Raw genomic sequence first — 21,879 nt, forward strand, 5'->3', positions numbered from 1 at the left:
TGATTGAAAACACGACTATTTGCATGACTCGAAAATATGATTTTGAATGCGGGTCTTGGTGTCTGTTTGGGTTGTTAATTTGAGCTGTGGGAGTCAAGTGTCCCCACTGGTCAGAAAAAATGTGCTATCAAGCTCAATATTTTCAGAGGCACATGCAACACCAGCCCTTTGTTTTCGGGAAGATCCTTTTTTGTGTTTGTGAGTGTACGTGCACACGCATGTGTCTGTTAATTTATCACTCACGGCGTTGCCACACTTTCCCTAAAAGTGTAGCACTCTACCGATTACTTGTTTTAAAAGTAACTTAGTGACTTTGCTCATTGATCTTTTTAAAACTAAGTTAGATTACAAGTTAGTTAAATAGTTACATTCAGTGAAGACTGACAACCCTGCTTTCGATAAAAATGACACCAGGTTTCGCTACTTTATTGGAAGTGCATTTTTAACTCACATGTAAGATTCCATTTCAACATCGCTCATCCTGAAGAGGGTTGTGGGGAGTTGCTGGAACCTACCCCAGCTGACTTCGGTCAGAAGGCATAGTACACCCTCAACTGGTTGCCAGACACATATAGAGACAAACAACCATTCACGCCCAAATCCACACCATCACTGAGTGGGATCCTATCCCACGCTGCCCACATACAAGTCACCATCAGTGACTTACATTTCAGAAAAAAAAAAATGTTTTTATCATAAATAAAGAACCCTTTTGACAATGTAATAATTTGAGTTTAAAAAAAGAGTATTTTGTAGATTTCACTTAACATAAATCAGCTACTTGAAAAAAGACCATTCAGGACCTAACTTAGCATTAATACTTTATAAAATAAAATGTAAAATAAAGGCAGTTTTTTGGTTTTGTTTTTTATTTTACCTGACATATTGAACTCTTAATTTTGTAATGGCAAAACTCAACATTCATAATCTACATTGTCGATCAATAAAACAATATTTTTTAGGGGTGGGCCGGAGCTCCACATGCTGTGTGGGAACCACAAAGAGTTTCCATATAGTCAGTGGAAGCAACCCTGCTTGTATTCAGCGCCATAAACAAAAGACATGAGACAGGCGGGACATGTTTCCATCAGCCGTCAACCAAAAGGGCATCCATCAGTGACGGACTGAGAGGTCTGTCGGTACTTGACACGGTTAGTGACCATTACACTGACGACAAAAAACCACCTCTGTTAGTCGATAGTCCGTCCTTTTTGTTTTGTTTTTTAAGTTTCCCGTCCTTCATCAATCGTCAGCAAAACGGGCGTCTATCGGTGACGGACTGACAGACCTTCCGTCAGTATTGACAGAATACCCACCTCTGTATACACACAGATTTAGAGAAAGAGAGAGAGGGAGGGAGAGAGAGAGAATCTATTACTATGTGCCATGTTTCACTCCATCACACGGACCATAATCTGGAGTGACAGCTATTGATGACCTGCAGTGTGTGACTTGTACGCCAGCAGCTACGTCTCAATTATTACACAGTGTGAAATTGTTACTGTCTGAATCCTGGTTCAACTTTTACAGCTTCATGCCTCTTTGCACTCAAACAGTTTGCGAAGCCCGCCATCAGGCCTTTTGGGAACTCGCTTAAGTACCAAGAGAAATGAAGTTTGTAGCCTCTGGAATTCCATTAAGCATCTTGTGTTTCCAGGATAGATACTGACGTATCCTTGGCAAAGGCTCGCCACCACAACCAAAAGAATGAGGAAATCTCTTTGGCTTAGAAACACCCGCAATGCAGACTGATTCTCTTACCGAGATTTTTCGGATACTACTGTATATGGGAGTGTGATGAGCCAATGATGATACAAATGGGGATGATTTGTATATGCAACAGCCATACATTTTATTGAGCCACTTGATAGTGGCTGAATTACCCTTCGCGAGGCAAGGAAAGCTTGTACTGTGTAATACCAAGCAAAAATCATTTTCAGTGTGCTCTACATTGAGTCTGTAAATATGCAAAATATCTACCCAAAGTGCAGTATATGATGTGCAGTGTATAATATATATATATATAAATTCCTCGTCTCACCCCCCCTCGGGTGGTGTCCGTCCCTCATTCAGCTCGGGTCCTCTACCGGAGGCCAGGAAGCTTGAGGGTTGAGGGTCCAACAAGGAGCAGGCCCTGAGCACCAGAGCCATTGAGGCCCAGATATACCACACCAGACAAGAACCAAGGTGTAGGTTGTGCAAAGAGAAACCCCTAGGTCAAAATGGGAAACACCTCCGAAGGTGGTGGAGAATGACAGATCCTGTGGGACTTCCAGATCCAGACTGACAAGATGGTAATGGCGAACCAACCAGATATCGTGATCATAGGTAAACGGCAGAGGAAAGCCCTTGTAGTGGATGTAGCGGTCCCAAGTGATGGAAACATCAGAAAGAAGGAACACGAGAAACTCGAGAAATACCAAGGGCTCAGAGAGGAGCTGGAGAGAGCCTGGAAGGTAAAGGTGACAGTCGTGCCTGTGGTGGTCGGAGCACTCGGGGCAGTGACCCCCAAACTAGATGAGTGGTTGCAACAGATCCCGGGAACAACATCCGACATCCCAGTCCAGAAATGTGCAGTGCTGGGAACAGCAAGGATACTGCGCAGAACCCTCAAGCTTCCTGGCCTCTGGTAGAGGACCCGAGCTGAATGAGGGACGGACACCACCCGAGGGGTTGTGAGACGAGGATTTTTTTTTTTATATATGTCAAGTTTTACCTGACATATTTAACTCGTAATTTTGTAATCGGAAAAGTCAACATTCATCATCTACATTGTTTATAAGTACAATGATGTGCCCATCACTAATGAAGACAAACGACGTAGCTTCATTGTTTTTGGGCATATGTGGGCACATACATGCACAGCCTGGCGGTGCTATTGGAGAAACCGAGCAGCCTTGGTTTCCTTCACGATATTATTTACCTCTGCCTAGCAACAAAAGTTAATCAGAAAGAATTGAACAGCTCCTGAGACAATACAAGGCTAACAACACAGCACTCCGTCGTAAATAAGTCATGCTAGCATGTAGCAGCCGTGGATAAGAACAGCTTGTTCGCATGCATGTTTCATGCATGTTTCATGCATGCGAACATTCGTGATAGAAATGAGGTTACGCTCAAATGTTGCTAGCAGTTTAAAAACTGCAAACTTCCCCTTCAAAATCAAACTACAAAGTTCAGGATTGTTGACATTCAGGTATTGATTCTTCAGCCGCTTGTAAATATGCTTTGAAATGCGGAGTGAACAAATTACTCATGTTTTTAAAATGGGATACATTTGAGTTCAAAACAGATCATGGATTTATATGTACATTTACTATTAGAATTAATTCACTTATAGGTACCAATGTTACATTTGCATATGTATAAATGTGAATTTGAAAAATAAATAATAAATTTTACTCCCATTGAAAGCATTTGCAGGGCAATTATGAAACGTGCTGAAGACCCTTTCAAATAAATATCATATTTTACAAATCCAATAGTTTGTAAAAAAGAAATCACTCCAGTCATTGAGATATTACGCAAAGCCACAGAAATTATAATCATGCTGTTATTAAAGAATAAAAAGAAAACAACTCTTTTGAAGTATGGATAAGCTTTAATTGACACTCAGATATGAATCTAGTTGATGATTCTTGAAGTTGTGCTACGAAGGTGTGTAATTATCTTGACTTTACTATGGGCTAACTGTATGAATAAGGTGATTTGGGATTTGACTCAACACAGGACGTGACTTCACATGATGCATATGATGGCGCATGTGCAGCTCTAGCTGTCAATAAACTGGCAAAATTTGACACTTAAGAGGTAAGTATTCTTATCTACTTCCGTTTCTTTAAAAATGCATGTTGCACATCGTGAGGGAACGCAAAGAAAAGTCATTTTCATGGAGCAAACAGTCTACTTTTTCCTTGTTCGTGCCAGAGCAGCATTTATGAGCCTTCACAGTGACACAGTTTAATTTGGACTCTGTTGTCCAGCAGAATGAAACTGTGGCTTCATTTCTTTCAGCGGTATTTTGTGCATTTCAATGTTTTACCCCAACGGTCGGCTTTGGCAGAGACAGACGTCTGGCAGAGGCAGACTTAAACTAAAGCTGTATACTTAGCAAAAAGCAGCATTATTCAGAAAGCAAGCGCTCCTTGTGGTGAGATATTCCAAAAAAAATGCCTTGATTTATTTATCTTGGTCGGCTCTGTTGGAATAATGTTTGACCAAAATCAACATAATAGATCCTTGCAGTGCCTCAGTGGCTGTGTGCTTTTATCCCGGCTCATGGTGTGGAACAGCATTGTGTTCTGTGAGGCCACGCGCTCTTGCTTGTCCCGAAATTTAATGAGGGAGCAGCTTTGGCCTTGTTAAAAAAAAAAAACTCAATATCCTCCCCTCCTGTCGTATCATTTTGTGACGTAAATAAAACAAACAAAATGGTCAAAACAAAGCACAACCAGGAAAAACCCCATGGCGTCATTCTACAAAAGAGCACATTTCAAAAAGCCAGTAATATTTTCTGATTTCTTTTTTTTTGTTTGTTTCCTCAAAATTGCTTTGTGGCTAGATAATATGCCACCAGAAAGCTAATTTGAAACTCTGATTTCCGTTTTCTAGGTGACCCAGAAGAGACAACTTTGACTCGGATCGAAACAAGAAACGGAATCTGCCTCCTGCTTTCTCATGACCAATATGTGTCTGGATACTTGAGTAGAGCAAACAAGTTACGATCACCGTGAGTACCGTGAAATCACATTCTTAGGTGCTCTCTCGCTATTTCACTATGTGTCAAAATGCATGCACTCCATCTCACTCAGAAGTGTTTCAATTTGACGCAACAGCAGCACCCTTTATATTGTCGAACCTGTAAGTGGTTTTGCAGGTTGCCATTTATCAGTCATGGCCAAATGGGTGCATGATATTTTGACAGACTAATGAATATTATCCGGTTTCAATATTTCTCAAGCTGTCATGGTGTTGCGTTTGTCCAATTTTTAGCCTTTGTTGACTCATTAGACTTCTGTCAGCTCGTGTTGGTATAATTAACCGTGGTGTCAAATTGCAGCATGAATTCGAAACGGGGAAAAGAACACATTTAGTTCTCTGATATGGCAATTTTCCATTTTTATTCCACAAAGTGTCTGATGTTGTCTAACACACCCAAATCTTTAATGATTTCTGTATTCTTTTATTACTATTATTATTTTTGTAATTAGCTTTTTTCACGTGGTATTTAATAACAGCTTCAGCGTCTTTTTAAATATCATCAAAGTCATTTTATTAGCTCACCGTGTACCCTATGATATTATTGAGTGTTACTAATATTGCAAAACATGTCTTTGAGGCATGTGTCTTTGCAATGAGTTGAGAAATATTCTTTGGGCCAATACATTTGAGTGTGTGGAATATGTGCGTGTTTTATCCCCATCAAACAAAACAAGTTCAACCTCTCTAAAATTTGACATACTTAATCTAATCCTCTTACATGCCATTGTACTTTTGTCGAGCACGATTAAATGATACAAATCAGTGAGCGGGTCAAAAACCCAACACATTCTGATATACAAAGTTGGATTAGGTTCTTAAACCATCTGCCCACTCTTCCTCAACTCATTCTATTCATCACCCTTTCTGTGGGGAAAATTGGCACCATTTACTGCTGTCACTGCAGGGCTTATTGTCTCCTTTTATTCCGGGGACAAAGCTGCCTTGACATTGAAATGATCCTTGCTTGTTTCAAATTTACTTTCAGGAGGAAGAAGGAAAACAGATAAGCGAGTAGGCGGTGGCAAGTAGGTGCCATACCTCGGGGGGGGGGGACGGATTACAATGAGTGGGACAGTTCATGAAAAGATAAAATGCAATCTGCCAGGGAAATTGGGTTGATTTCGTTCAAAAGTGTCAGGTAGGTGTTGAGCGCCTGCAGGTGTTCCCCCTGGGAGTGATCGAATAAAGACTTTGATAGCTTACCAGAAAGTCAGACAAGACGAGCAACAAACAAAATATGCTCCTCTAAATTGGAGGTTTAATGAATGTGTTAACCTCTGTCAGACTCAACTCGACTTTGATATGGCTTTTTCCATTAAAATAATATTTATTGAATTGATTTGAGAGTCACCTTATACAGATAAAATTATTGGGAAATCAAGCCGTTTGATCGAATGGACAAGGCATTAGCATAAAAACAATTTTTTACACTTCTGGGAAGATTTTTTTCTCCCAGATTTCTCCCCAGCTGTCAGTAGGTGGGGTACACCCTGAAGTGGTTGCCACACCGAGGGACAATTTTGAATGTTCAATACACCTACCATGCATCTTTTTGCAATGTGGGAGGAAACCGGAGTACCCGGAGAAACACCACATTGGCAAGGGGGGGGGGGGGGGGGGGGGGATGTGCAAACTCCACCAATATATAGTGACTGTTTAGCAGTATTTTGTTTTGTTTCTTGAAGATTTATTTATTTATTTTTTTATTTTTTTGGGGTGGTTTGAAATGTTCCCCCCCCCCCCCCCAATTCATTTCAATGGTCGTCAATTACAAACGGATTCATGGAACGTTCTGGTCTCTACCTTTCGGGGAAAATGGAGGTCAACTGTGCATTTCTGCTCCTTCCTCTGCCACAGTATCCAGTTCCCCGCTTTCCATAATCCATACTCCTCCAGTAAATGGGAAAATATTAATCCTGTCAACACTCTTGCGCAGTCATCGCAAAAGTAGCTTCACAACTGAAGCTGTACTGTGTTAAAAACGGCGTCTCTTCAACCTTGCTTATGTCGCTACTGTCCGACACTGCCTCAGCTCTTAATAATAATTATTATAGAGTGCCTATTAAAAGTGTCTACAAATATACTGGACATATAAACATTAACTTGTCAATTACAAGGTTTTACTAGCTGATGACAGAGTGATTGCACAATGTGCGGTGTGGTCCATCTATCCATCCATCCATTTTCCGAACCGCTTGATCCTCACTAGGGTCGCGGGGGGTGCTGGAGCCTATCCCAGCCGTCTTCGGGCAGTAGGCGGGGGACACCCTGAATCAGTTGCCATCCAATCGCAGGGCACACAGAGACGAACAGCCATCCACGCCCACACTCACACCTAGGGACAATTTAGAGCGTCCAATCAACCTGCCATGCATGTTTTTGGAATGTGGGAGGAAACCGGAGCACCCGGAGAAAACCCACGCAGGCCCGGGGAGAACATGCAAACTCCACACAGGGAGGCCGGAGCTGGAATCGAACCCGGTACCTCTGCACTGTGAAGCCGACGTGCTAACCACTGGACTACCGGGCCGCCCTGGTCCATCTATGAACACAATATATTCAAATTCAGCAACTTTGACAATGAAATCATTGACATTATTGGATTCAGAAAACAAATCAACATACACCACAGAGCAGAGAATTAAAAGACATGTTTGTGTACTAAAAGTCTGTATCTCTGTCAGTAATATGAAGTCCATGAGGACGTAGAGCAGTGGTAGGGAACCTTTTTGACTAAGAGCCATGAAAGCAAAATATTTGGAAATGTATTTCAATGAGAGCCATGTAATATACTGTATTTTAAAAGTGAATTCAACAAAATGTCAGTTTAATAAGCCTCTGAATTTATTCTTTTAAATAATTTGGTTATGATACTCACCATGAATGTGAATGGTTTTCTGTTCCTCACTATTGCTAAAGATCTAGCCTGCACCTTACTCAGTAGCTTGAACGCTTTCTTTCTGGTGTCGCCCGCAGGGTATTTTGATGCGAACGTAGCATGGCACGTGTCAAAGTTCCACGATACATTCGACCGTTTCAGCGATGCAATGCTGTCATTGCAAATTAAACACACCAAAGAACCTGTTCTCTCCACAAAAAGGTGAATTCTTCGGTCCATTCGTCCTGAAGTGTTCCATACTCGTCATCTTTTTTTTTTCTTTTCACCATCTGCTTAGTCGAAGGGTTAGCTTTGAGCTAATGACTGAGCAGACGGAGTCAAAAATAGTTTTCCCAGCAATTGCTCCTGCAGCCAACCGCGGCCCTGAACAGGACATGAGCAGTGAAAAATCGATGGGTGGATTAAACAAGTGAAAATATTTTGGTTTATCTGCAAGCCAGATGCAATCATCAAAAGAGCCACACCTGGCTCGCGAGCCATAGGTTCCCGACCCCTGACGTAGAGCCGTCTCCAACCTTCTCGGAACCCCATAGCCTAATGACATCTTCAAATAAGATCGAAATACAATTTTTCTTTTCTTTTTCGACACACATTTTACTCCGCAGCACTTTGAAGTGCATAAAAGCTTTTCTGGGCCAAAGTAACATGGGAAATGAACTTGAGATTTACATTACTCAGGACAGCCACTAGACAGCCCCCCTGGTGGCACATACACAAGGCTTGCTCCCAAGGAGCATGCTCTCCTTGAAAGCAAAACATTCCTTTTCAAACTGTTCCGATCATAGATATAACAGATGGCATAGGCCATAAAATATCCCCAAAAAAAAAAAAACAACCCCCCCCCCAAAAAAAAATAGTGACAAAGATGATGTGTAATGTTACGTGATGTATTTTAACTGTGGCTAACCTTGACAGTGGTCTGTTGTTCCCTCATGGTGTGTTTCATGGGTAATAAAATAAGTGAAAAATAAACAAACTCTTTACAACAGCTTTATTGCTTCTTGGCAGATTCTCAAGGTCACCGAAAATCCCACACATTATCAGCAAGAGCTGAGAAAAAGAAAAAGAAAGTGGAGGTAGCAATAGTGCAATCATCCAATTGCTTCGGCTAGATTTCATTGATGATGCCCCGATGCCTTTCACCAAACTGAATTTGAGGCATTTTTTTTATTCAGTCTTATTTTGTTCTCCTTTTACCTGATCTCTTTCCTAGTTTAGATTTGAAATCCGTTTATGTTTAACTTTGTAATTGCAGATGTACGTAATCTACAATGTCAATCAGTGAAATGAGGATTTCTCAGTAAATTTCAACATAAAAGGGTACATCTGCCATGATGGTGTGAGCAACCGATGAAGTAACAAAAGACAAATATGTTGGCAAACTGTTGAGCTGGGCTTCATTGACTTCTGAACAGTTGAATTTAACGGCTCGATAGCCAGCTCAATATTGTCATACACGCGCTTCTGTTTTGTTCTCGAATGCAGAAGGATGTCACACAGTGCATGCACTTCTCCCACATATACAGTATATGTAACGCACAGATGTGAGACGTGTGTGCGTGCGCGTGCGCGCTCCATTGATCTATTAATAATGATGCACTTTTTCACAGCACACATTTCTATTTGTCTGACCAAGTAAGCATTTGTCACCTGCAGTTTTTAAAAACTATGTTTGTGATAAGAAACAAGCATTGAATTCATTTCCAATGCATTTTATTAAACTAATGGGGATGCGTGGAAACTGCAAATTTACAAAAAGTATGCAATACGGTAATCAGTATATTGATCCCCATAGACCCCCCCCCCTCCCCACCGTGCACCCAAAAAGTGCTATACCAAAAGAAATGTTCCCATTTTGTCCCAAAAAATATCTGTTTTGGGTGTTCAACACAAAAGTTGAGAGCACAAATCACTGCAGTTAGTTACAAATATGTACTTCAGTACAAGCAGTTCAACATCAATAAATAAATAAATAGACATGAACTTGACTTTAGACCCAATGCTTGCCACAGAACCCATCCGTCCATCCATTTTCCAATCCTCTTTATCCTCACAATCGTCGCGGGCGGTGCTGGAGCCTATCCCAGCTGTCTTTGGGACACCCTGAACCAGTTGCCAGCCAATCGCAGGGCACACATAGACGAACAACCATCCGCGCTCAGACTCACACGAGGGACGATTTAGAGTGTTCCATTCACATGCCATGCATGTTTTTGGAATGGGGGAGGAAACCGGAGTACCCGGAGAAAACCCACGCAGGCCCGGGGAGAACATGCAAACTCCACACAGGAAGGCTGGAGCCAGGATCGAACTCACGACCTCTGCACTGTGAGGTCGATGCGCTAACCACTGGTCCACCGGGCCGCCTGCACAGAATCCCTCAGACAAAATCGGAAAAAAAATCTGAAAGTGCTTTCAACAGGCTACTGCTATAAGAACTCCTAAAAACAGGCCACAGGTCAATTCAGAAGTGGTAAGTGGGTGAGTTTGGCGCACATTTGCAAGTTGTTATATAAGAAGTTTTGATCGCTTGGATAATAGTGTGGCGTGAGATAGCGTCAGGATGATATTGTGTACCTGGGCTCCAACGTATGCATTATGCAGCATTGCTCGAAATCCCTCATTTTCCACAACAAAATAATGACTCAAACCTTGGCGATAAATGCCGCGATGGTTCGTAATTCACTTGGCATTTTCCAATCAGGCTGGCAGCTTTCAAATTGGCTCCTCGATTGTTCTCTGGTCAGTTGCATCACTAGTACCCGCAGCAACAGCAGCCAGCCGTCTCATTAGTGCGATACAGATTACATATACTGCGGCTCATGACGGGTAGCGCGCTTCTTTTTTCCCTATTATTTAGAAGCTTCTGTGTTACTTTAATTGGCATATTTAAATAATTGAAATGTGGACGTTTGTGGATCGCTTCAAATTCGTCCATATCTAAATCGCGATGCATCTAAGAATAGGAAATTTCCCCCACCCCTAAAATTGAATTTTACATAATCAGAGTGTTACAAAAAATAATTTAGCACAAAATACAAACACATCGCACCATCAAAAAGGTATATATATTTTTTGCACTGTTGAACATTTGTTGGAGCAGCACCAGTTGAAGTCGACACACTTGCTTGCTCATTAACAGCGGGTGTCCTCGCTTGTTTGTTTGTTTGTTTTTTCTTCTCTTACTAAAGGGTGAACAATACGCATATGCCGAACGCAGGTTGTTTGTGGAGTTTAAATTTCAAAATTTTTCAAATAAATAAAAAGAAATGTAATGTAGAGAAAGTGATAAAACACACACACGCACACACACAAATAAAAACAGAAAACTGTGGCCATTTGTATGAAAACTCAGTCACCAGAAACCAGTCATCCCTCAGCTTCCTTGTAATAATGATATGTGTTATCTTATCGACACTGTTCCCGGCATGCCGACAACTACTGAATATATGTCTTTCCTATCTGTTAATGCTCTCTGAACCAGCCACCGGCTGCACAACTGACCACGGGTGCAGTGGTGAAGCCTCATGCGCAGCATAATCACCAAGTGTGAATTCGATAAAGACTTCTCTCATGGGCAATAGCAACAGCCTGGTAGAAAATGCTATTACACCTCTGCACAGCAGTTACAGTGTGCGACACGGTTGCAGAAAGATCCTCGTCACTAAGAACTCCAGCTTGAAAAGTGAGAGAGGCATGGAAGTGTTTGTGTGGGTTTGAGTGTGAGGGCATTTTTTTAACAACTGTCCAGTACAGTCTATTCATTGTGACTTTGCGTCATAACCCTTCTGTAAACAAAAGATTGTGACCACCTGCACAATAGAATGATGCAAGAGCTGCATTCACTCGGCTGCCTTTATAAATATAGTGTAATAACGTTCAATTTTGACTGATGCTATAACAGAGGTATTTTGTTCGCAATATACATTCTTGAGTTTGTGTCTGTGTAGAACTGCACTTTATTATACTGTGAACTGAACCCAATATTTCTCTCACGTAACCAATTAAGACATGCCATACTGTATGTAGGTAGCATCGGTCGTTAAGATGCAAAGTCAGCACCTCGCTGGCAGCGTCAATTAATACGGCTGATTATAACCTCGGGCAGCCCGGTGGGCCAGTGGTTAGCGCATTGACCTCACAGTGCAGAGGTACCGGGTTCGATTCCAGCTCCGGCCTCCCTGTGTGGAGTTTGCATGTTCTCCCCGGGCCTGCGTGGGTTTTCTCCGGGTACTCCGGTTTCCTCCCACATTCAGGCAGGCATGTGGGCAGGCTAATGGAACACTCAAAATTGTCCCAAAGTGAGAGTGTGGTCGCGAATGGTTGTTCATTTCTGTGTGCCCTGCGATTGGCTGGCAACCGATTCAGGGTGTCCCCCGCCTACTGCCTGAAGACAATTGGGATAGGCTCCAGCACCCCCCGCAACCCTTGTGAGGATAAGCGGATCAGAAAATGAATGAATTATAACCTCGAATATTTGCACCTCGATCAGCTCTTGTTCGAGATGATAGTGTTAGTATCGTGACAATTTACAAGTTACACTGTATATTGTGGCTGGTTGGTGTAGACCACAGGTATCAAACTCAAGGCCCCGGGGCCAGATCTGGCCTGCCACATCATTTTATGTGGCCTGCGAAAGCAAATCAAATTGTTGTCTTTTATGATGCTGGCTAAAATTTGTACCAACGTTTCAAATTGTATGTAATATATAAGAGAGCTATTGTAAGTTTTCTTGTTACCAAAATCCTCATTACAGTAACTTAAACTACAGTTGAATAAACCATTATTCATTATGGACTTCCTGATATGGTTTCACAGTCATACCGGCCCTCCAAGGGAACCAGTAACTAGAATGCGGCCTGCGACCAAAATGAATTGGACACCCCTGGGATAGACAGTCAAGAAGAATAATGTTTCAGGACAGGGTCACTGAGCACCAAGTCATTCTGCTAATACAATATTCTACTTTCTTCGGTAGTAAAATGACAACGGACAGTTCATAAATGGTGAATGGTGATGCGGGTATGAACTCAACTCAACTTATTTATCTAGCACTTTAAAACAGCCATTGCTGCAAGCAAAGCGCTGTACGTAGCGTAAAAATCCATACAATCATAAACAGTCAAAACAGTAAATTAATAAGACAAATCACCCCAAATACAGTACTTTTCAAAAGTCAATTCATGATAATAATACTTTATTTATTAATTATCTCACATTCATTACTTCTCTCACCAACATCACACGTGTTTAAGTATTTTATAAGTCACACCAGGCAAAATAAGGTGCAAGGGAGTCATGCACCTTATTTTCTGATATCATGACAAATTAATGAAGTGGACCATCTCAAGATAGCTAAAATTTGGACCAAAGGAGTGGCGGATTTCTGACTGACAACTGTTCTCCTGGTGGTGATATAAATCATGGGTTAATTTAATGTAAGGGTCAGTGAGTTGGTCATGGATGATATTTTTTGGGGGGGAGGTTGACTAACAATTACGCAAAATTAGTGTTTGTGTTACATAGTGTGCATTAGTATCAGTGCAGTTCGGCTACCTGCGTGCCATTCATCCATCCATCCATCCATCCATCTTCTTCCGCTTATCGGGGGTCGGTTGTGGGGTAATTGGCTTCAGCAAAAAGCACAGAGTTCCCTCTCCCCAGCCTCTTCCTCCAACTCTTCCGGGCGTATCTTCAGGTGTTCCCAAGCCAACCGGGAAGCATAGTCTCTTCAGCATCTCCTGTGTCATTCTTCTCTCGATGAGAAGTTCCCGGAAAACGTCACCTTGGAGCCATCCTGATCAGATGGCAGAGGCAACTGATCTGGCTCCTTTCATTGTGGAGGAGGGAGGAGTGGTTCTACTCTGAGCCCTTTCTGGATAACCAAGCTTCTCATTGTATTTCTAAGGGAGAGACTCTGTGGAGGAAATTCATTTTGGCCACTTGCATCTGTGATCTTATTGTTTTCGTCATGACGCACAGGACGTGACCATGAACAAGGCCGCAAGATACTTGAACTCCTCCATGTAGTGCAGGATCTCATTCCTGACCTTGGTGCCTCACACAGGTGGTGAGCCCATGGTAAGGCGGCTGTGCTCGGCCTCATGGGGGCAGGCCCAGCCACCAAATGCTTGCCAGCAAGTCCCATTTACGGGCCTGCATCCAGGCAAGGGAAAACTTTGCCTCAACACCTATTGCGACTCACGTAGTGCATTCAGATATTCGCTTCCTCACAGAAGCTGATGTTTATCCTTTGTGATTTCATCAAGACTCGTAGATGGAGTCCTGAACACATGACGTCACAAAACTGAAAAAAATCCGACATTGTATCGGTCCCAGTTTCCTTCAGCAGCTTTATAGAAAGCTTTATTTTCTGCAGGGACACTATAATGCTATTGAGGTGTCTTCACTGAAGCTTGAAGGACAATAATAAAGATTGAAAACGATTGTTTACTGTTGTTTGACAGAGATCCGAAATATTTGGTCAGGCATTAAAAATATTTCCTGCGGGTTTGTTGTGTTGTTTTATTCAGTGAGCTTTTTTTTTTTTACTTATTTTAGTCATTTTAACCTCAATCAGTTCAAAAACATTGTGTAGAAGTAATGTGAAACAACTCGATGAAAAACAGCTCATAAAAGTGATTTAATGATGACCGTTTGGATGCAGTAGCCACTTGTCCTTGAGATCAAACACTCAAAATGTCTCAGGTCAACAGCATCACGTTTCGTCATTAGATCATCCTTGCTATAATATTCCAGTCAGGGTAGGTCGATGTAGTGTTAGTGTCTCTGAGGTAATCATGCAGTGCATCCTGGGAACACCGGGATTGACAGCCTAAGAACAGGCAAGGACCCGTTAAAATTGAGGCTTAGATTGTTCTTTTGAAGGGCGCTACTGTCGACAGAAAACCACCAGATGAGCAAGTTATGGCCCACAAATCAAAGCGCTGCACACTGGCTCATCACACTGACATTCTCTGCAAGATCACCGGGGATGAAGGAGGGCGGGTGGGCGTCAAGACTGCGGCAAGTCTGAACGGAGAATTAGGTGCGTTATGATCCCCCTGAGTCAGGTATGAGCGTGTGAGAATGCGTGAAAGAGAAAGCGAGTCGACAAGCAGCAGAAGGAGATGCGATAATGTTATTCCTTGAGAACGTAAAAAAAAACAAAAAAAAAAACGTCATGACATTGTTATGAATCATGGTTTTGTCATCGTCATTTATGATCAAATCCGTTCACTTCAAGGTCACATTTACATGGTTGCGTATCAAAATGAGAGTTGTTATTCCCTTCAGGAAAAAAAAAGCACCGTGTATACAAACCCAATTCCAATGAAGTTAGGACTTTGTGTTAAACATGCATCCATCCATCCATTTTCTGATCCGCTTTATCCTCACAAGGGTCGCGGGGTGTGCTTTGAGTCTATCCCAGCCGTTTTCGAGCAGTAGTAGTAGCCAGCCAATCGCAGGGCACACATAGACAAACAAGCATTTGCGCTCACACTCACACCTAGGGACAATTTCGAGTGTTCAATCAGCCTGCCATGCATGTTTTTGGAATGCGGGAGGAAACCGGAGTACCTGGAGAAAAGCCACGCAGGCCCGGAGAGAACATGCAAACACCACACAGGGAGGCCGGAGCTAGAATTGCACCCAGTACCTCTGCACTGTGAGGTCTACGCGCTGACCACTGGCCCACCAGGCCGCCTGTGCTAAACATAAAAAAAAATAAATGAACAAAAACATAACACAATAATTTTCAAAACATGTTCAAACCCATATTTCATCGAATGCACGACAAACACAGTAATTTCACGTTAAAACTGATCAATTTATTGTTTATGGCAAATTATAATTTACTTGGAATTTTATGGCTGCAATACAATGTGAAAAAGATGGGACAGGGTCACGTTACATCACTTTTTCTTTTAACAGCATTCAATAAACGTTTGGGAACTGAGGACACAAATTGTTGAAATTTTGTAGGCGGATTTGTATTTTTTTTTTCCGCATTCTTGCTTGGTGTACATCTTCCGTCCAAAATGGGTATCCATCCGGGACGGACAGACGGACTGTTCCGTCCCAGGAAAGGAATGCCCATTACTGTTAATTTTGCCTTCACAGATGTGTCAGTTACCCATGCCATTGGCACGAGGACAGCCCCATACCGTCACAGAAACCGGCTTTAAATGTTGAATCCATCATAGTTCGGATTTGTTTTTTCTTCTTTGCCCCGGAGGACAAGACGTCAACAATTTCCAAAAACAATTTGAAATGTGGACTCATCAGACCACAAAACACATATCCACATCGCATGGTAGAGTCTAAAAGTTTCACTTACAGATGTAGCGTGGAACTGTATTTACTGACGTGGGTTTTCACAAGTTTTCCTGAGCCCTTGTGGTGATGTCGTAACACATTGATGTCGGTTTTTGATGCAGTGCTGCCCGAGGGATCGAAGGTCATGGGCATTCAATGTTTGTATTCAGCCTTCATACGGTGATTTCTCCAGAATCTCCGAACCTTTTGAATATATTATGGACCATAGATGATGAAATCCCTCAATTCCTTGCAATTGTCCTTAATAAACCAAAAATTTCCTCATCTTTGCTTTTCATCCATCCGTTAGCTTGTTCACCAGTCAGATGTTGCAATCAGGTGTTTGATGAGCATTCCACCTGTCTCAGATTTTTGGGAACGTGTTGTAGCCATAAAATCCTAAGTTAATGATCACTTGCTAAAAATAATAGTTTATCAGTTTCAATATTTCATATGTTGTCTTTATAGTGCATTTAATTAAATATAGCTTAAACATGATTTGCAAATCATTGTATTCTGTTTTTAGTTTTGTTTAAAAGAATTGGGTTCGTCCATGTGTAACCTTTCGGCGTCCTTTTCCGGTGCTCATACATGACTGTGTCACTGTGAAGACAAAAATTCTCATCTCGAGTCATGAATGCAAGTGCATTCACGATGACTCAATACATTCACACTCATTTGCAAAGCAAACACACAAAGCCACTCGGGGAGTGTGTGGTTAGAAAGCCAAACAACTTGCAGAGCTGACTGGCCAGAAAAAAAAGAAAGATTTAAAAAAAATTATAATAATAAAAAGAAAAAGCAAACAAAACAGGCTCACAGTGCATGTTTAGTAATTGTGGAGATTGCGAAGCTTGAGAGTCAAGGCCCTGTTGCGTTTAGTTTTCCAAAGAACCATATAACCCCCTAAACCTTCTCCAAGATGCTTTAAATTGATTTTCACAACCTTTTGTTTGTGAAGCCGATAATGAATTCTAAATGTTAAAGGTGTGATGCTTAGGTCACATCATTTTTTTTTTACAAATATGTACTGCGTTAAATAGCAAGACCGGATTAAAATGGGCAATAAATTGCTGTGTTGCCAGCAATGATGCAACCATTCAAGATGTCAATTAGGTCAAATAGAACTGTAAATGATCTGTGGCGTGAGATTTTTCATGTGCTTTCCAAGCTCTACTGTGGCAATGTGAACTGGCCCAATGCAATACAAGTTTGATACAGTGCCTTAATTGAATGATTGAGAAGGAGATCTTGAGTGACTGTATGACAGAATATAAATACCACAGCAAATTGGTCACGTGTTGTTTCTCTCTCTGCTCATTTTAAACTGGAGAAAGAAAGGGGGGCGGCCCGGTGATCCAGTGGTTAGCGCGTCGACCTTAAAGTGCAGAGGTACTGGGTTCAATTCCAGTTCGGGCCTTCCTGTGTGGAATTTGCATGTCCTCCCCGTGCCTGCGTGGGTTTTCTCCGGGTACTCCGGTTTCCTCCCACATTCCAAAAACATGCGTGGCAGGCTCATGGAACACTCTCAATTGTCCCTCGCGGTAAGGGTGAGTGTGCGCGTGGATGATTGTTCGTCTATGCGTGCCCTGCAATTAACTGGCAACCAGTTGCCCCGCCTACTGCCCGAAGACAGCTGGGACAGGCTCCAGCAGATCAGAAAGTGGGTGGATGAAATATGTAAATGTGAAGTGTTTGCCAGGAGTGAGCAGACAGGAAATTGCTGATAGAGCATCCAGCAGCTCTCTTCCTCAGTAGCCACTTTAAAACAGCAGCGATCTTTCATACAAAAATACTAACAAGGAAACATTGCGATGATCAGACAAAGGCTGAGAAACACCAGGAGCAGTACAGAGCACGGACCCTTCAACAGCTTTTACCTCGTCTTACAAACTGTATTTTTACCCGGGACAGCATTTTATTATTGTCTACCACAGCAACAGAAAAGTACATATTAGATGAACTGTGGAAACAACATTATTTGACAACGTTCTTCAACTTCTTGAATATTTCCTGATTGATATCTTTGATCCTCCATGAAAACAAATCTTTGTATTTTATGCAAAACAAGACATGAGAGCCACAGGATCAGTTGCTGTGGGCGAGGAGCGTGGGCTTTTTGCCATGTTCGGCTGGTTCGGGGACCTTGGTCACGTGGATTAGAGCGCAGGGCCGGTTCGAACAAGATGACCTTTGTTACACATCAGCTTGGACCAAGGAATCCTAATTAACACTTTTGGTTATTTTCCAATGTTTGAAATCAAACAGTACTCTAGTCATTCCCAAGAGTGCCACGTCCTCATTTGAAATCAGAAAATCCGCTCAAATCCACCAAAACCTCAACATGTGAGACCAGGATTAATAATTCCCAAATACATTATCACACTGAGAAAAAGCGCATGTGAGCATGAGGGTATAGAAATGCAACTTCATAATTAGTCCAGTTCTCTCCATCTGAATTTTAATGTAAACGCGTGTTTTTGTTCTTACCCACCAACATAAATAATAATTAAAATAACTGATTACAGTACCCAATGTAGTATGGCAAAAGTAAATACACACATTCAATCTGAAGGATCCTTCAACACATAATCCCAAAAATTACATATTACAATCAATCAATCACAGCAAAGCACTAGTGCTCTACATTTTGTCCAAAAATCCATGAAATCAGTAAGCACAATTTTTTCAACAGAAACAAAGCATTGTTTTTATGTTCTAGCATCACAAAATTGTTGCTCGCAAGCAAGCCAAAATACTGTATGTAACATGCATGTCGTAGTAGACTCATGGCTCTGATTCACATTGTTGTTTGTTTGTTTTTTCTTCTCAGAAGCAAAAAAAAAAAAAAAAAAAAAAAAGCAAGCTTGAGCAGCCTTACACTTTTTTTTTCTTTATGACACATATAAAAATTGTAATCACTTTTTAACTGAAAGAGCTGCGGACGCTAATAATAATGACTGTAACTCAGTCCACATTTCCCCACAACATTTATGGTATAGCTTCATTTGTCATAAATTGACTACATTATGAATGTGTCACAGTTTTACTCAGGTTACTAGCTTGCTTGAAATTAAGAAAAAATAATCCAACATTTCCAACGCTCACGTGACGGCTCAAACGTGTTGGGATGCTGAGGTGTATGCTTGACGAATGAACATGCATGACTGACAGCTGAAAGTTGGACGGGGAGCCTCGCTTTTTATTCTTGGGGATTTTATTTATTTTTTTATTTTTTTATTTGTTATCCATTCAAATTTGGCAGGCTTATTACCGACCATCTTTTCTGCTCTGTGTCACATTTATGACCTTTTTATTTTCACTTTACAGGGACTTTAAATCACAGCAAGGTCATACGCTCAAAGCTAATAATTCGATGATGCACAGCGCACAAGAAATATGTCCCAAGAAGAGCATAAATTGACCACGGCTGAAAATTATACCCACTGAGAAAATGAATTTCATTCTTTAAATCTGTGTCATATAAGTGTGTAGTTTAACAATCTACAGTATATTTGGACTTAAAGCAACAACTATGTAGAAAACTGTATGAAAGAATTTTTAATAGAAATAAAAGTGTAAATATGTAACTGGTTTGCATAATGCTTGAAAAATGCATTCGCATTGTTTGCGTCTGCTATGTTCCACAAATGTGGGCTCATCATAAAGCATTATTTTCGATTGCTTTTGACCCAGATTGAGACTTGCTATTGATTTTGTGTTTTATGGTGTTTACTGTTTTTATGTCATGAATTTATTGTTTTAACCGCCTTTGTTTTTGTTGTTCTGATTTTTACTCCCTGAAGAGTACTTTGTGTCCAGGGATGGAAAAGTGCTCTATAAATAAAGTTGAGTGTTGTTGAGGTGTGCTAAAAGCAACAAACAAAAAAGTGTGAGGTGATCACAGTTGATGTGGAAATAGTGAAGAAAAAGCAAATTTATTTCTCCTACCGTACCCCTCCTTACCTTTCTGAAACCATGTGTGCGTTGCAGAGCAAAGAAGCTGTGATGATCTAATATGATTACAGAATAATTGATCATGGATAATGAATGCACTGTTTAAAAAGACGACAGTGGATAATTAAGCTGTAGAAAGGCCTCACATCAAATTCTGCGTATTGCACCAATCCCTCTGAATGTTGCTTCAGAGAGACATTTGTAAACTCGATCAAACAGCACTGATTTGACCGTCAAAAACATTCTTCATTTATACGTATCCCAGTGAAATGAGGATTATCACCCAAATTATGGGTCGCATTACCTTCAGGGCCACTGTCCAATAAAACTATCCTGAAACCGGTACGCTGTTTAGAACAACCGTCTTTTATTTTGGCCTTACTGGACCAGTTTTGGACAATTTGTGATGCCACCGCAAAATCCCATGTTTATTATCCCTGTGGCGAGTTTAACATTGTATTTGTTGACACGGGTTGAAAGAGCAAACCCATTGGTGATTTTGTGACGCAGGGTAAAATTTAAATTTGCTGCTAGCAGCTGGCTGCATCATAGCAGGACACAGTGGGACTCTAACAGCTCGCACGTTTCTTTTTAGATGTTGTTTAAGATAAATCAGTCCTTCAATGCCTTTGCCCCAGTGAAAAGCAGTCACCACTTCCTCCTTTCCCTTCATGTTGCTTTCAAACAAACTGTGTGTGTGTGTGTGTGTGTGTGTGTGTGTGGTGGACACAACAGAGCCAGGGCCCCCGCCTCCTCCTGACTACAGCCATCTAAGTCACGACCACGCAGAAGTAGTCAGGGGGGCCCATTGAGCTAGAGGCATTTATCCACTTGTTGCGAGCAAAGGAACAAACGTGCCGACAGCCTCTCTTTCTGCATTGAGATTGTAATCCTGTAATATAATCACATTTTTAAAATCATATATATATATATATACACACACACACACACACACACACACACACCAAAGACCTGGGAGGTTGAGGGTTCTGCGCAGGATTTTGGCTGTTCCCAGTATTGCGCTCTTCTGCATGGAGAAATTGGATGTTGTCCCTGGTATCTGCTGGAACCATCCACCCAATTTCAGGGGTTTCTACCTCGCGATCATGACTGGCACCACTGTTGCCTTTGCCCTCCACATTACCTCACGTTTGTCCTAGAGTCCTTGGGATATATCTCGCCATTTTTGTGCCTTTGGATGTTGGATGTATCATTTGGGATTGCTACATCTGTCACAACTGCTGTCTTCTGATGTTTATCCGCTACCGCTATGTCAGGCTGGAATCTGGAAGTCCCACGGGATCTTGGCATGGCTGTTCTCAACTACCTTTGAAGCTGTCATTTTGATTCTTGGACTTCGAGTCCATATTTTGCTGCAAATGTTCCAGTACACAATTCCTGCTACATGGTTCTGCCGCTCCATGTATGCCTTGCCCACCAGTATCTTACACCCTGCTGTGATATGCTGCACTGTCTCTGGGGCTTCTTTGCACAGCCTGCACCTGGGGTGATGATGAGTGCCTCCATGCTGTCGTTCATTCGAGCCTTTTCCAGCCACTGGAATGTTTTTTTGGTGACGGCCACATCATCCATTTGTTGGTGGAACATGCCATGCATGCATAATATGTGTACATAGTTGTGCAAATATATGTAAGCTTGGGAACATCTTTGAATTCAAATGGTCTTAAACACATTTAGATTTCAAGAAATTCAAAAGCTATTAGCGCTTGATATTGCACAGCCGTTAACTGAAAGTCATTCCAGGTCATCAAGCGCCCTCGATATCATAAAACTGACTGAGAAAATACCAAGATGTGCGACGTTATTATTTGGGCAAAATGTGCCTACTTCGAAGAATCAAAATGATATATTATATTGTGTTTTTTTATTTGTACGGATTGGGTTTGAAATATTCACAACACGAATGCAAATGTTTGACTTTT

At 41.5% G+C, this 21,879-nt stretch overlaps 1 protein-coding gene across 2 annotated transcripts in view; it reads left to right on the top strand.

The window, feature by feature from the left end:
- Positions 1–21,879, top strand: part of LOC147195963 (leucine-rich repeat and fibronectin type-III domain-containing protein 2) — a 125,413-nt gene that overhangs the window by 65,800 nt on the left and 37,734 nt on the right. For both annotated transcript variants that reach the window (XM_086128087.1, XM_086128088.1), the window contains one exon: positions 4,612–4,729. The gene's annotated coding sequence lies outside the window, so the exon portion shown is untranslated. The remainder of the gene's footprint in view (positions 1–4,611; positions 4,730–21,879) is intronic.

The sequence above is a fragment of the Hippocampus guttulatus genome, chromosome 13 (assembly GCF_054856545.1).
Source record: "Hippocampus guttulatus isolate MCC_2025c chromosome 13, RoL_Hgut_1.0, whole genome shotgun sequence".
In the NCBI taxonomy this organism is placed as follows: Eukaryota; Metazoa; Chordata; class Actinopteri; order Syngnathiformes; family Syngnathidae; genus Hippocampus; species Hippocampus guttulatus.